The sequence below is a fragment of the Octopus sinensis genome, linkage group LG22 (genome assembly GCF_006345805.1).
Source record: "Octopus sinensis linkage group LG22, ASM634580v1, whole genome shotgun sequence".
Lineage (NCBI taxonomy): Eukaryota > Metazoa > Mollusca > Cephalopoda > Octopoda > Octopodidae > Octopus > Octopus sinensis.
In genome coordinates this window covers 27,120,648-27,134,960 of record NC_043018.1, presented here as the reverse complement: position 1 = coordinate 27,134,960, position 14,313 = coordinate 27,120,648, and the positions used below count along the sequence as shown (strand labels likewise).

The following is a 14,313-nucleotide window of genomic DNA, read 5'->3' as shown; positions in this document are numbered from 1 at the left end:
TCTTCAAGCCAACAAGAGATATTGCTATCTGGTCACTAGAAACAACAGTCGAATCTCCCTCAAATCTTACCCAACAGACTTTTTAAAGAAATATAAACTGGTGCATTACATTGGATAGATAACATGATACTGAAAAAACCAAACAAGGGAGGACCTCATGGAATGTAAGAGTCAGACTGGGTCCTCACTCTGTTTAATAAGCGACCCACCACCACCATAACCATTAGTTTGATGTGAATGTTGGCGAAATAAACAACCTCAGCGCCCATGAAGGGAAAAGCTGCAAGAGAGACAAACATTACCAGAGAGACTATTTGAATAAGACAGGATTACCATTGCTGGAATGTCTTAGATTTTAAGGTTTGCTTAAACAGAGCTGACCTGGGGTTAAACAGCGACAAATATTCCTTAACTGGTTTCAGTCTCTCTCTCTCCTTCCTTCCAGCTCAGTATTTTCCTTTTTCCATCTGTTTAATTTCTTGTAGACTGTCTGCTCCACCCGCCACCCACACACACGATCACCCCTCCTACAGCTCGTACCTTTTTTCTAAACAAACATGATCGGTCTCTCAAACACTCTGCCATACATCTGTCCGTATTGTCTTCCTGTCTCTCCCTGCATTTGTCTACCTTTCACCGCTACCTCACTCTACATTTCACTCTCTATCTATGTATGTATGTACATGTGTGGGCGGGGGGGGGGGTGAACGTGTGTATTATCTCCCTTAATCTATCCATCTATTGTTATCTCTGCTTTTCAATGTACTCACCTATGTTTTCTCTTATTTCTACTCACCTCTCCTTATCACCGTCTCTTCTAGCTCTCCCTCCTCTCTTTCTCTCTCTGCCACTACAATTAACAATCACTATCTTCTGAAAAACACCCACCCCGCCCCGAGGGATCACTAGTGAAGAGAAGATGGGTGTCAGGTGCACAATTTCACCCTTACCGCCCATACATCTTACCTGTTTCCCGCCAATGCATTGCACACCTATTCTGTCACATGTTCGTTCACTCTCACAAAAAAATGTCTGCACATCATGCTCACCTGATCGGTTTCAGAGTGACATCTGTGTTTAGTTGCGAGTGAAGAGAATATCAGTTTCCATGGGGTACTACACCTCTCGTCTTAACCTCCAACACCAACAACACCATAACCACCACTAACACTACATCCACCACAACCACCACCACAATCACCACCAATAACACTACAACCACCACCACAACCATCACCAACACTACAACTATCACCACAATCACCACCAACAACACCACAACTACCAATAACACTACAACCACCAACAGCACCACAATCACCACCAAAAACACCACAACTACCAATAACACTACAACCACCAACAGCACCACAATCACCACCAAAAACACCACAACTACCAATAACACTACAACCACCACCAACACCACAATCACTACCAACAATACAACTACCACCAACACCATAACCACTAATAACACTACAACTACCACCACAACCACCAACAATACTACAACCACAATCACAATAGCCACCTGCGATCCACCAATCTTCAGTGACTGTTCTCAGAATGCTAAACACAACAACTAAATTCCTTTCAAACCACAACAAAAAACAGAAAAACAAATTAAATAATATAGTCTTCGATACGGTCATGGCTGGAACACTTTTAACTATAGTAGACCATACAGCCATATGAAGACCCATAGCACTTAAAACAGTTTCGTGTCCCCCCCCCACCATACATATGTAATTCAAAATTTATTTTTTAAAATGAAACAAAACTAACATTAAAATGGAAAATAATAATTATTGTTGTATATTTCCAATTTATTTTAATTGCAAAGTCTTTGATCAGATCCTAGCTATGGTAAAAAAGTTAGGTGAAGTTACCTTCTCAAGGCATGCAGACTCATTAAGAGCTGGTTTCGCAGTTTCATGATGTTATGAAAGTGGAAGCATTCCAGAAGTCAATAACAAGAAAGGTAGACAGCATGACAGGCATTGACTGTTGGAGTTGACTAAAGAAAATTCAATCTCTACTCTCTCCGACATCGCCAGGAGCACTACATCATTTGCGTGAGGTGGAAAATATTCCATCAATATTGCACAAATGATGTTGGCATCAATTTCAAAATCCATCCAAGACTTGGCCCCCGTGCTATCCACCCACTATAAAAATCAAACTCAGGACGCATAACATCACACCACAACTAATTGACCTCAACCAGTCCAGCTCTTTTTAATACCATGCCAAATTACATCAAAACAGAAACTGATCCCATAAAATTCAAAAGTTCCCTGGACAAATTTCTTCAAAAAATCCTGGACCAACCGCCTACACCCAGATATGTTTCCAATAATAATAACTCTTTGCCCCATATATGACTAAAAGACTTCACCAGGTAGTGCTATTAACCCATTAGCATTTAAACCAGCCATATCCGGCCAAAAAAATTCTGCCTGTTTTATGTTCAAACTGGCCAGATCTGGTCTCTCACACCAACCCTACAATATTGTTTTAAAAATTAACAGCTACCTCATCAAAATCTCATAGCTACAAGATAATGCATGATTAGTTCAAAACAATGTGGATGAAGAGGCATTAGTTTTGGCAGAATAATGTGAACACTAAAGGGTTAAGTTAGATACGGTCTGGGCTTATATTGGCCAAAACCTATCAAAGTTATGTATTCCCCATCTGGATGGGACACTGGTCTTTCATGGAATTACTCATTTTTGCCAGCTGAGTGGACATGGAGCAACGTGAAATGAAGTGTTTTACCCAAGAACACAACATGTAGCCTGATCCATGAATCGAAACCACAATCTTAGAATCATGAACTCAATACACTAACCATTAAGCCACGTGCCTCCACATATTCACTCTGACACCATGAACACTTCGAAATTATATTTCCAATCATATAAACCACTTCAAATATTATTTTACCAAGTTCAAAGTGATTTTGTTTTGTGACATAAACTATTTACAATTTCTAAAATCAAAATCGATCAACATCAATGGAAATTGCAGCTGTGATACCAGTGCCGGTGGTACGTAAGAGAACCATCCGAACGTGGCCGTTGCCAGCGCCGCCCCAACTGGCCTCCGTGCCGGTGGCACGTAAAAAGTACCATCCGATCGTGGTTGTCTGCCAGCCTCGTCTGGCACCTGTGCCGGTGGCACATAAAAAGCACCCACTACACTCACGGAGTGGTTGGCGTTAGGAAGGGCAACCAGCTGTAGAAACATTGCCAGATCAGACTGGGCCTGGTGCAGCCTTCTGGCTTCCCAGATCCCAGTTGAACCATCCAACCCATGCTAGCATGGAAAGCGGACGCTAAACGATGATGATGATATGGCGCCTCTCACCTTTCATTGATGCCCTAAGCACATGCTTATTTTGCTTAATGGTTAATCTAGCTAACGAATCACAGTGTATCCCATTATGAGCAGAGGCACATGGCTTAGTGGTTAGGAGTGTTGGACTCATGATTGTAAGTAAGATTGAGGTTTCGATTCCTGGACCAGGCGACGCGTTGTGTTCTTGAGCAAAGCACTTCATTTGATGTTGCTCCAGTCCACTCAGCTGGCAAAAAATGAGTAACCCTGCAATGGACCAGCATCCCGTCCAGGGGTTGATTTGTTCGACCAAAGGTGGAGCTGCAGCATGGCCAGTCAAAATGACCAAAACAAGCAAAAAAACAAAAGGATGTCCAGTTTGAACAAAGAGACTGATGGTCATTAAAACTGAACTGGAACATGATTCATCACATTTACCAAATGCCAACAATTGAAAGAGGATTATCCCTTTAGCGTTCAGGATAATCTGTCCAACCTCTTTATTCACTTTGTTATTGAATTAATCTCTCTTTTACTTGTTTCAGTCATTTGACTGTGGCCATGCTGGTGCACCGCCTTTAGTCGAGCAAATCGACCCCGGGTCTTATTCTTTATAAGCCTAGTACATATTCTATTGATCTCTTTTGCCGAACCGCTAAGTTAAAGGGACATAAACACACCAGCATCAGTTGCCAAGCGATGTTGGGGGACAAACAAAGACACACAAACATATACACACACGTACATATATGCGACAGGCTTCTTTCAGTTTCCATCTATCAAATTCACTCACAGGGCTTTGGTCGGCCCGAGGCTATAGTAGAAGACACTTGCCCAAGGTGTCACACAGTAGAAATGAACCCGGAACCATGTGGTTGGTAAGCAAGCTACTTACCACACAGCCACTCCTATTTTTAAAACGACATTGTGAGGTAGGTGTGATAGGCTGAATCTGGCCAGTTTAAACATAAAACAGGTAGAATATTTGGCCAGTTTGAATACTAATGGGTTAATGAAGATGTAGCAACACCAACGGCAAAGCCCCAGCATGGCCATAGCTCTCAACCTGGAACAAGTAAAATAGTAAAAGAGTATTTGTGGCTTAGTGGTTAGGGTGTTGAATTCATGATAGTAAGATTGTGGTTTCAATACCTGGACTAGGCAATGCATTGTGTTCTTAAGCGAAAAAAATATTTCATTTCATATCACTCCAATCAACTCAGCTGGCAAAAATTAGTAATTCTGCAACAATCACCAGTACCCCCACACACACATTCAGGGGGGAATATTTACACCACAGAATATAAGGGAACTGGCCTTGCAAGCCTAATGCTCAGGAAAGACCTTTGATCCTTTTAGATCCCTATTATTACTCGCAAACTACTCTTAACACCTTATATACACAGTCAAACACACTTCACACTTTAATCGTCCTGATTTGAGAGCAAATTGCTTTGAAACACCACTTAAAAGATAGCAATGATTCAATGAGTTATCTCTCTTTCTCTCTCTCAAACATACACACACAGATACATACACAAACATAATGATTTGTATTGAGAAGCAAATTCAAGGTCATATCATAAGTGGTATACACACACACACACACAAGCTCTTACAAATATCATCATCACTGTCATTATGTACTGTATGCCTGTGGCGCCTTAATAGCATTACAACTAAAGTTTCCCTGCTTAAGTGCAGGTTCTCCAGCTGCCTCACCACTTGTAGTATTGTCCATCCGGCATGTTCCTTGCCTGCATCTTGGCCGACTCTTCCTCCATGACAATACTTTCCAGACCTCTGCTTCTTAGTCTGGCACCTGTGCCGGTGGCACGTAAAAAGCACCCACTACACTCATGGAGTGGTTGGCGTTAGAAAGGGCATCCAGCCGTAGAAACATTGCCAGATCAGACTGGGCCTGGTGCAGCCTTCTGGCTTCCCAGACTCCAGTTGCACCGTCCAACCCATGCCAGCATGGAAAGCGGACACTAAACGATGATGATGATGATGATTATTATTACTATTATTGCTATTATTATTATTATTATTATTATCGTCGTCACCACCACCACTCACTTTGCAAAGCAGTTCGCAAAGCTCTATTTACCTAGTGCACTGGTTTAAAGATGAACTAACAAACATCACTCTGAATACCTCTGGCAATGGTAATTAAAATGTTTTACAGTGCGGATTAGAAGATAATCCAACATAAGACAAAAAGAAAAAAAATCGTACAAATACGCACGCAGACACATGCATACATACACAATACACACACACACACACACAGAGACAAAACCTCATATCACACATAAACACGTGCAAAAAAAAAACGGAACGAAAACGAGGCCAACAATGAGTAGCTTTGATCTGTTAAAAATAGCAACCAAATCTCCCGTCAAACTACAGCATACCTTCTTAAAAAATGAAGGAACAAGTCAATAAAAAGTGACCTCTCTGTGGTAGTACAATCTGCCAAAAATAGCAACTTAATTCCTTTTGTGCTACAACATGTTATCTTCAAATAGGAAGGATAAAGACCACAAAGAGGACAGTCTACGTGGTAGTTCAGCCTGCTACAAATTAACTAAATTTCCTTTAACCGACAATATACTCTCTTAAAAGAGGAAGGAACAAGTCCAGAAATGGAGCCACTACATAGACGTTCGACCTGCTAGAAATAAGAACTAAATTCCACAAATTCCCTAAATCCCCTCTCAAAACAGGAAGGAATAAGTCTATGAGGTGGTTTGACCTGCAAAATATTATCAAAATCCCCTTAGGTACAACCCAATCAGAAGATACCCTGCGGGTGTCCACTTTGTGAGAAATAGTAGCCAAATGGTGCTCAAATCACACCCTGGGATGATAGGTCTCAAGTTCAGTTCGTGTAGGAACCAAGAGGGAAGGACAAGGCCAGAAGGCCTTTGATCAGAGAGCTTGCTCCATCAGGGCTGACCTGAGGCTAAACAACAACTGGATTCTTCCTACGAGACCGACCTCCTCCTTAGAAATAGCAATCACATCTCCCTCAAAATTAAATATTCTTTTAATTATATTTCCACTCAGTTGTGTACGATATCCTTTCTAAAGTATTGATGAACACCAAGCAACTTTGACTCAACAAGCCTACGACCAACCGCGTTCCAACCATAACCACCCTGTTGTAGTTTTTTAGTCCCGGGTCGATCGTGATCTTTTAAGGCGGCGAGCTGGCAGAATCGTTAGCATGCCGGCGAAATGCGTAGCGGTATTTCGTCTGCTGCTACGTTCTGAGTTCAAATTCCGCCAAGGTCGACTTCGTCTTTCATCCTTTCGGGGTCGATAAATTAAATACCAGTTACGCACTGGAGTCGATGTAATCGAATTAATACCTATGTCTGTCCTTGTTTGTCCCCTCTGTGTTTAGCCCCTTGTGAGTAGTAAAGAAATAGATATAGCTAAGACTACATCATCTAACCATGTCATTTCGTTATACAAGATGTTCAGATTTGATTTAAGGGAGATTTACCTGCTATTTCTAACAGATCAAGCATTGCGTGTCTAAGGATCACATCTACTCGTGTATGCGTATGTGTTTCACTGTAGCGAAACGACATGGATTAGTTTCTATGGAGATTTGACAGCTATTTCTAGCAGAGCAGACATTGTGCATGAAGGGATTAAATTAACGCGCGTGTCCCTTTGGTTGCTATTCCGGATCTTTACTGTTTGGCTCATACTTTTTGAAATTTAAAAATTTACTGAAACACGAAAGATTCGCTATTTCTAACAGCTCGAACAGGACCACGCAGTCTCTCTCCCATCCCCTTCTTTCTCCTACATGGGACCCTAGTCACGCTGCTACCTTAAACATAAGCGTTGCGCGATGTTAAAGGGTTAGGTTACCTCGTGCTAGTCCTTAAAACATGCGGACAAAGCCCGTTAACAAGCAAGCAAAAGACTGCTATATATAGTAGCAAAATCTCCCTCGAATCATACTCTACCGTCTTATATGTTATAAAGAAACTCATTAATGCTGTTATGTTTCTTCAAGTGTATCACACATTTAGACATTCAGATAGATAGAAACAGACAGACACAGAAAAAGATAGATAGATAGATAGATAGATAGATAGATAGATAGATAGATAGATAGATAGATAGATAGATACATAGATAGATAGATAGATAGATAGATAGATAGATAGATAGATAGATAGATAGATAGATAGATAGATAGATAGATGGATGGATGGATGGATGGATGGATGGATGATGGACAGACAGATATAGATAGATACATACATAGATAGATAGATTTCTTTATTGCCCACAAGGGGCTAAACATAGAGGGGACAAACAAGGACAGACAAAGGGATTAAGTCGATTATATCGACCCCAGTGCGAAACTGGTACTTTATTTATCGACCCTGAAAGGATGAAAGGCAAAGTCGACCTCGGCGGATAGATAGATAGATGAACAGTTAAGCCTGTGTGCCCGTCTTCCTATAAAATACGCATGCATGTAGTCCGAACTTAAAACAGTGTGTTTCCAGCACGAAAGCTTTTATTTCTTTTTTTCCCCCTAATTTTAATTTTTAACATGTCTGCAGCAGCTAGGTTAGAACTGGCCAGGGGCTAAACTAACAAATACAATTTCAAATAAGGGAGAGGAGGCGAACCTAAGTACATCTTGCATGGATGTGAGCGCACTTGGATGGCGCGTAGGCGAGTGTGCTAGCGTGGGCGCGAGTGTGTGATATCAATTAAATCTTAGGGGGCGGATTTTCTGGGAGGGTACTTAGAAGAATCTCACACCCATCTAAGATAGTTCTTAAATTATCTTTGTAATTATTCTGTTCTTGCTATATCGTTGTATATCAAGTCGTATTATGTATAGAAACAGCCTAAAGTTTGTTTATATATATATATATTATATATATATATATATATATATATATATATATATATATATATAAATTTAATTTCTCTAATTGAAATTAATTGGACATGCAAAGGGTTGTAGGGACAAGGATTTCATATTATATATTCTGCATATATATATATATCTTTGAATAAATAGATGTCTATACACCAACTTCTCCATTTTCTTCCTTTTCCTATTTCATAAATATTTTGAATACCAATATACTTCAATGCAAAACTAACGTATTTAGGTTTCACTGAACACTAGGATGCAAATATCGCTTAAAGGATTGTGGGCCCTTAGCATGATTAGATAGATAGATGCACATATATACATAAGTATAAACAATATAAATGTATAAATATGCATATATATATATATATTATATATATATATATATATATTATATATATATATATATATATATATATATCACGTGACCGACCAGACCATCAGATGTTGTTACACGTCGCTGGTCACAATGCGTTCGCATTGTTTTAGCCTTTGAATGACGCCACCCCGCTGGCCAACAGAAGAAAGAGTGGTGAAAGAGTACAGCAGGGATCACCACCCCCTGCCGGAGCGTCGTGGAGGTTTTAGGTGTTTTCGCTCAATAAACACTCACAACGTCGGGTCTGGGAATCGAAACCGCGAGTCCGCTGCCCTAACCACTGGGCCATTGCGCCTCCACGCATATAAATATATATGCACATATGTATACGCACATGCTTATACATATGTACATGTGTTTGTGTGTGTATATATATATATATATATATATATGCAGATATACATGTACCGGTGCTAGGTAAAAAAACACCCAGAACACTGTATGGTGGTTTAGCGTTAGGAAGGGCATCCAGCTGTAGAAACCAGCGTGGGCTGCTCGACAGCTGGTCAGCTCCTGACATACCGTCCAACCCATGGCAGCATGGAAAACGAACGTTAAATGACAATGCAGATTATATATATATATATATATATATGTAGGCATACGCACACATACGTACATAATACACATACAAACACACACACACATGTGCATATATGTATGTATGTAGCTGTCACATGGTGACCACCCGGCGTTTGGGGTTAGGGTTTTCGTTAGGCCGAAAACGGATGGTGTACATTTTTCTTTACCTCCGCCACATATTCTTACAAATGAACAAACGCAGGAATCTGTTATTGAATGATTAAACCAGACCTTTATAACGTAAAGCTTAAAAACTTCATTACTGCCAGGCTAATTACAAATTAACAAGCGTCCATTAATCGAGCGGAGACATGAAAAATAGCAAATCTAACATGATTACCGCCTCTCATTACTGGCATAAAGGTGCGTAATTTGAGATATTTGGCTGTTATTTCTAGCATGCTAAGTAACCACGTAAAGATTTCATCGTATTATGTTTATACGCGCGCGTGTAAGCAGGTGTATTGTGCGCATAGAGATGTATAATACAAGGTTACTTCGAATACGATGATAGTGCGTGTATACGTATATACATATATATATATACATACTCTACATATTTACACACGTTTGACGAGTTGACTGACCTGATCATACATTATAGTTGCCACCATCCCATCTTTTCGTTGTTCTCATTAATTTCCGCTAGGCATGAAACCCATTGATCGTAGTGGGGACCGCCTCTTTCAAAAGCTATTGCAAGATCTTGCAATATTTCATCATCCAAACTCCCACCACCGCCACCGCCAACACACCACTTTCACAATATCCTTCACAATAGAAGGATCGAAAATATAAACATCAATGAAAAAGTACAATGTTTTAATTTTAACGTATTTACAAATCTATCGTTAATTTTGTCTCCCGGCAATTAGTTAAGAGAAACTATAAATACAAATGTATATATCTATATGGAAGACGGTGTTCAGAAGACAGTAAAACATGCGAAAACATCCGAAATATAATAGAGACCGTAAGATATAACGACACACACGCTTGCTAGAAATAACAGCTAAATTCTCCTAGGCACCACAAAAGAACAAAGAACACGCATATGCTGGGTGTCTTATTTCACAAGAACAATCAGCTTCTATTTAGCTTCTGGTCGGTATCCTCACTTTTACGGCTCGAAACTGAAATTGGTTTTTTACCCACACATAATGGGGAATTTTAGGACCGTAAAAGCAAGGATTAAATCATACAGCTATATTTTGTTTAATTTATAGATTTAAAATATCATTAAGTATGCTTATGTTGAAATTTTGTTTATTCGATATTTAAATTAAATTAGGTTTCTATTTGTGCATTCTTTTCAACTTTACGACCGTTATGTAAAAGCATCGCGAAAAATAAAAGTCAAATCGAAGAGCGTGGTTTAACGCAAATCAGTTTTCCATTAGAATTTTAAATTCAGAGATAACAGGTGAAGGGAAATGGCAAAGACGATTTGTAAAGAAGCTAAAAGATGAAGAAAAAACCATATTTCGATACTTATGCGAAAAATTTGCAACGAAGACAAACTAGTAAACACATTTCACCCAATGAGCTTCTTGTGCAATAGCCCGGTGTTAGAAACAGCAGCCGGGTTCCTTAAATCACTAACACCCGTCTTAAATAAAGAAACTAACTCTAATATGATGAGTGATCGTGGAATTTAAGACTGATCCCAAGTTTGGTGTGTTCGATCACAGATGACCAATGGTTAAATAGCAGTAAAGAAAGTACTGATTCAAGCGCCGGACGACCAAAGATAAGTGGATTATTATAACGAAGAAGTGTTGAATTTTGCTAAAATTACTACTGCATCTTGCTTCTTTGAAACAAAAAATAAGCTAAGAAATATTATTTCTAGTCTTTTTTTAAAATTATTTTTAAGATTCTAGACAATGGTTCTCCCTTTGTTTTAATCGAAATAGTTCTTTCAATTTCTAACGACCCCGTACATATGTTTGCTATAGTGAACATATGTATATATGATGCTCCAATATTGTATAAGCATCACGAGTGGTATTTATAACGTATAAATTTAGGAATGATTTTAATATACATAGATTACTTAGGTTTAAGAGAAGATGTGAAATGTTAAAAGAAATAGTGAAAGAGAAATTAGAGAATGGAAAGCAGACGTTGACAGCCTTCCTGTTTCTATCGCGCTCTTTATCCACGTGAAACATATAATAATGATGATAATAATTCCTGATATTAGCCACAGGGACATGACAATAATAATGATGATTGGTGATATTGATGATCGTAATGTTAAAGCAAAATGACTCACCTGTATCAGGAGGTAGATGTTTTCGCAGCTCATTCAACGAGCGTGGTTTGCGAAGACACACACAAAGAGAGCGGGAAAGAACGAGGGGTAGAGAGAGTGAGAGAGAGAGATAGAGAGAAAGAGAGAGAGAGAGCAGATACTGCAACGTATTGGCTAATGCGAAGGCATGTGCGTGTGTGTGTCTGTTTGTGTGCGTGCGTGCGTGTGTGTGTAGTCAAAGGACATGTCCAGGCACGGGCATGCTTTTTCTTTTTCTTTCATTGGTAATATCACCATCGGTCCTTGTAAGTATTTATTTCGGTTCGGATTTTAAGTTTAATCCATTATTTTTTATCTATTTATTTATTTATTTCTCGAATCCCAACGTTATGGGATAAAATTACTCGGGACACGACACCGGTTTTTAAAACGAAGTAAACAACGAATACCGCGACGTGGACAAACATATACACATACATACATACGTACGTACATACATACATATATGCATACATACATACATACATATATGCATACATATATGCATACATACATACATACATGCATACATACATGCATGCATGCATACATACATACATGCATACATACATGCATACATACATACATACATGCATACATACATACATACATGCATACATACATACATACATACATAGATGCATACATACATACATGCATACATACATACATACATACGTACGTACATGCATACATACATACGTACATTTATACATACATCATGCATGCATGCATACACATACATACACACATACATACATGCATATATACATACATGCATACACACATACATACATGCATATATACATGCATACATACATACATATATACATACACACATACATACATACATGCATATATGCATACACACATACATACATACATACATGCATACGTACATAAAACATACATGCATACGTACATAATACATATATACATACATACGTACATACATACACACATGCATACATACATACACACATACATATGTAAATGCATACATACATACATACATACGTACATACGTACATACATACATACGTACATACATACATACAAACATACATACATACACACACACATACATACATACACACACACACATACATACATACACACACACACACACACTAGACTGCGTGGACAAAGGAACGAAAATGGCCCTCAACACATTTGATTGGAGTATATATCTTTTTAATTGAAAGAAATTGACTCGACAGTCAGGAGTTTCGTATAAGCGCAATCATGATACACGCGAAATTCGATTCCACACACGTATTTAATATATATATAGGCATACCTACACAATTAGGCTCCATACCGACTTTGTTTCCTCATAACTTTCAGAAGAATATTTTTTTAATGAAATTTTTCCCAGGTACCTTTCAGATGGTGTAGATTACAATTATAACGGAATTTGATATAAAAATAAACAAATTGATGGATGCGCGCCAGGAGCGGACTTGAGAGTATTAAGGGCCCTTTGGGCATAACTGTTCACCGGGCCCCTTAGCATTGATATCAAAGAGAGTTAAAATGTAGAGTACGAGCCCCACAGAGCTCCGGGCCCTTGGGCATTGTTCGATTGACCGACGGCTCAGTCGGCCCCTGGATACGCACACATACATACTGATACGTAAATATCTGCAAAATGAAACTTGAAATTTTGAAAACATTGCGATTTGTGTCGCTTTATATGTGTGCGCGGTCACCAGTTTTCATTTTTGCTTGTTTCATATTAAATTCTGATATATACATAATTTACACAAACTAAAAGGTATTCGTAGAAAATTTCATTATAAAATATACATTTTACTGAAAGCTATGGGGAAACAAATTCGGTGTGGGCGTACGTATGTATGTATGCCATATATAGGAGGGTGGGGCACAATGAGGAATTCTACTACATTTTTGACATTTGAGAAGAAATATATTTTTTGCGATTGTTTACAGCCTTACAAAAATTATATCAGCTAAGCAAACGATCTTCTCTTAATTCATTAAAAACATTATAACATAATCTAAACTCTACAGAAAATTATCGCCGTTCTCTTTGAGAAGATAAAAAAACAAATTTAGCTGGGGCAAAATGAGTAAGCCAAGCCACTTCGATTCTTCAGAATTATGTATATAAAAATATTTGTACACTACACATCAATATCCATCCTTACACATTAGAAAGATCAGGAATGCTGCAAAAACAATTTAAATATCTAAGTCAAATGAATGAAGATCAGGGAGAAATGGTACGTGATATAAAATTAACGAAACTCATAAACAAATTTCAATACCAAATATTCTCTAGAAATTCTTCGTGGTCTGCTGGAGTGACTCTCTTCCCGATACACTTACGCACCATGTAGTTAAAGAAAAAAAAAAATTTGGGAATTAGTTATTATTCATTTTACCCTATTTCAGATGATTTTTTTTTTTGGAAAAAAATTGACTTGGATTCCAACTGAGAAAAGAATATTGATTATTAAACGCCAAAATTTATCAACGGTTTTTATTAGCAACCAGAATTAGAAACGAGATGTTTGAGAAAATATTTCTGGAAGAAAAAAAAGAGCCTGTCGTCTTTGTTTAAAACTCCTTCAACTTCAACAACTGAACCGAGTAATTTTCCCTCCCAAAAGATGATGCAATACATGCTAATGTAATGATTACAAACAGGTAAAATAAAAATTTAAAAATTACTCATTTTACCCCGCTTACTAATTCTGCCCCTCCCCATATATATAGAGCTTTTTCTCTGATATATATATATATATATTTATACATATACAT

General features: G+C 38.3%; 1 protein-coding gene and 1 long non-coding RNA gene across 3 annotated transcripts in view; one reads left to right on the top strand and one right to left on the bottom strand.

The window, feature by feature from the left end:
• The window catches only part of LOC115223247 (large neutral amino acids transporter small subunit 1), an 82,780-nt gene extending 71,155 nt beyond the window's left edge, over window positions 1-11,625 (bottom strand). The window contains exon 1 of one of the 2 annotated variants that reach the window (XM_029793745.2): window positions 11,509-11,625. The gene's annotated coding sequence lies outside the window, so the exon portion shown is untranslated. Of the gene's footprint in view, window positions 1-9,817; window positions 9,846-11,508 lie in introns of those variants that run through there. The other variant, XM_036512293.1, reaches the window with a different exon arrangement.
• Window positions 5,447-7,404, top strand: LOC118767547. Its single transcript, XR_005003466.1, has 3 exons — window positions 5,447-5,914; window positions 6,519-6,525; window positions 6,777-7,404. It is a non-coding gene; the product is annotated as an uncharacterized LOC118767547 (long non-coding RNA).
• Window positions 11,626-14,313: the final 2,688 nt, after the last annotated feature.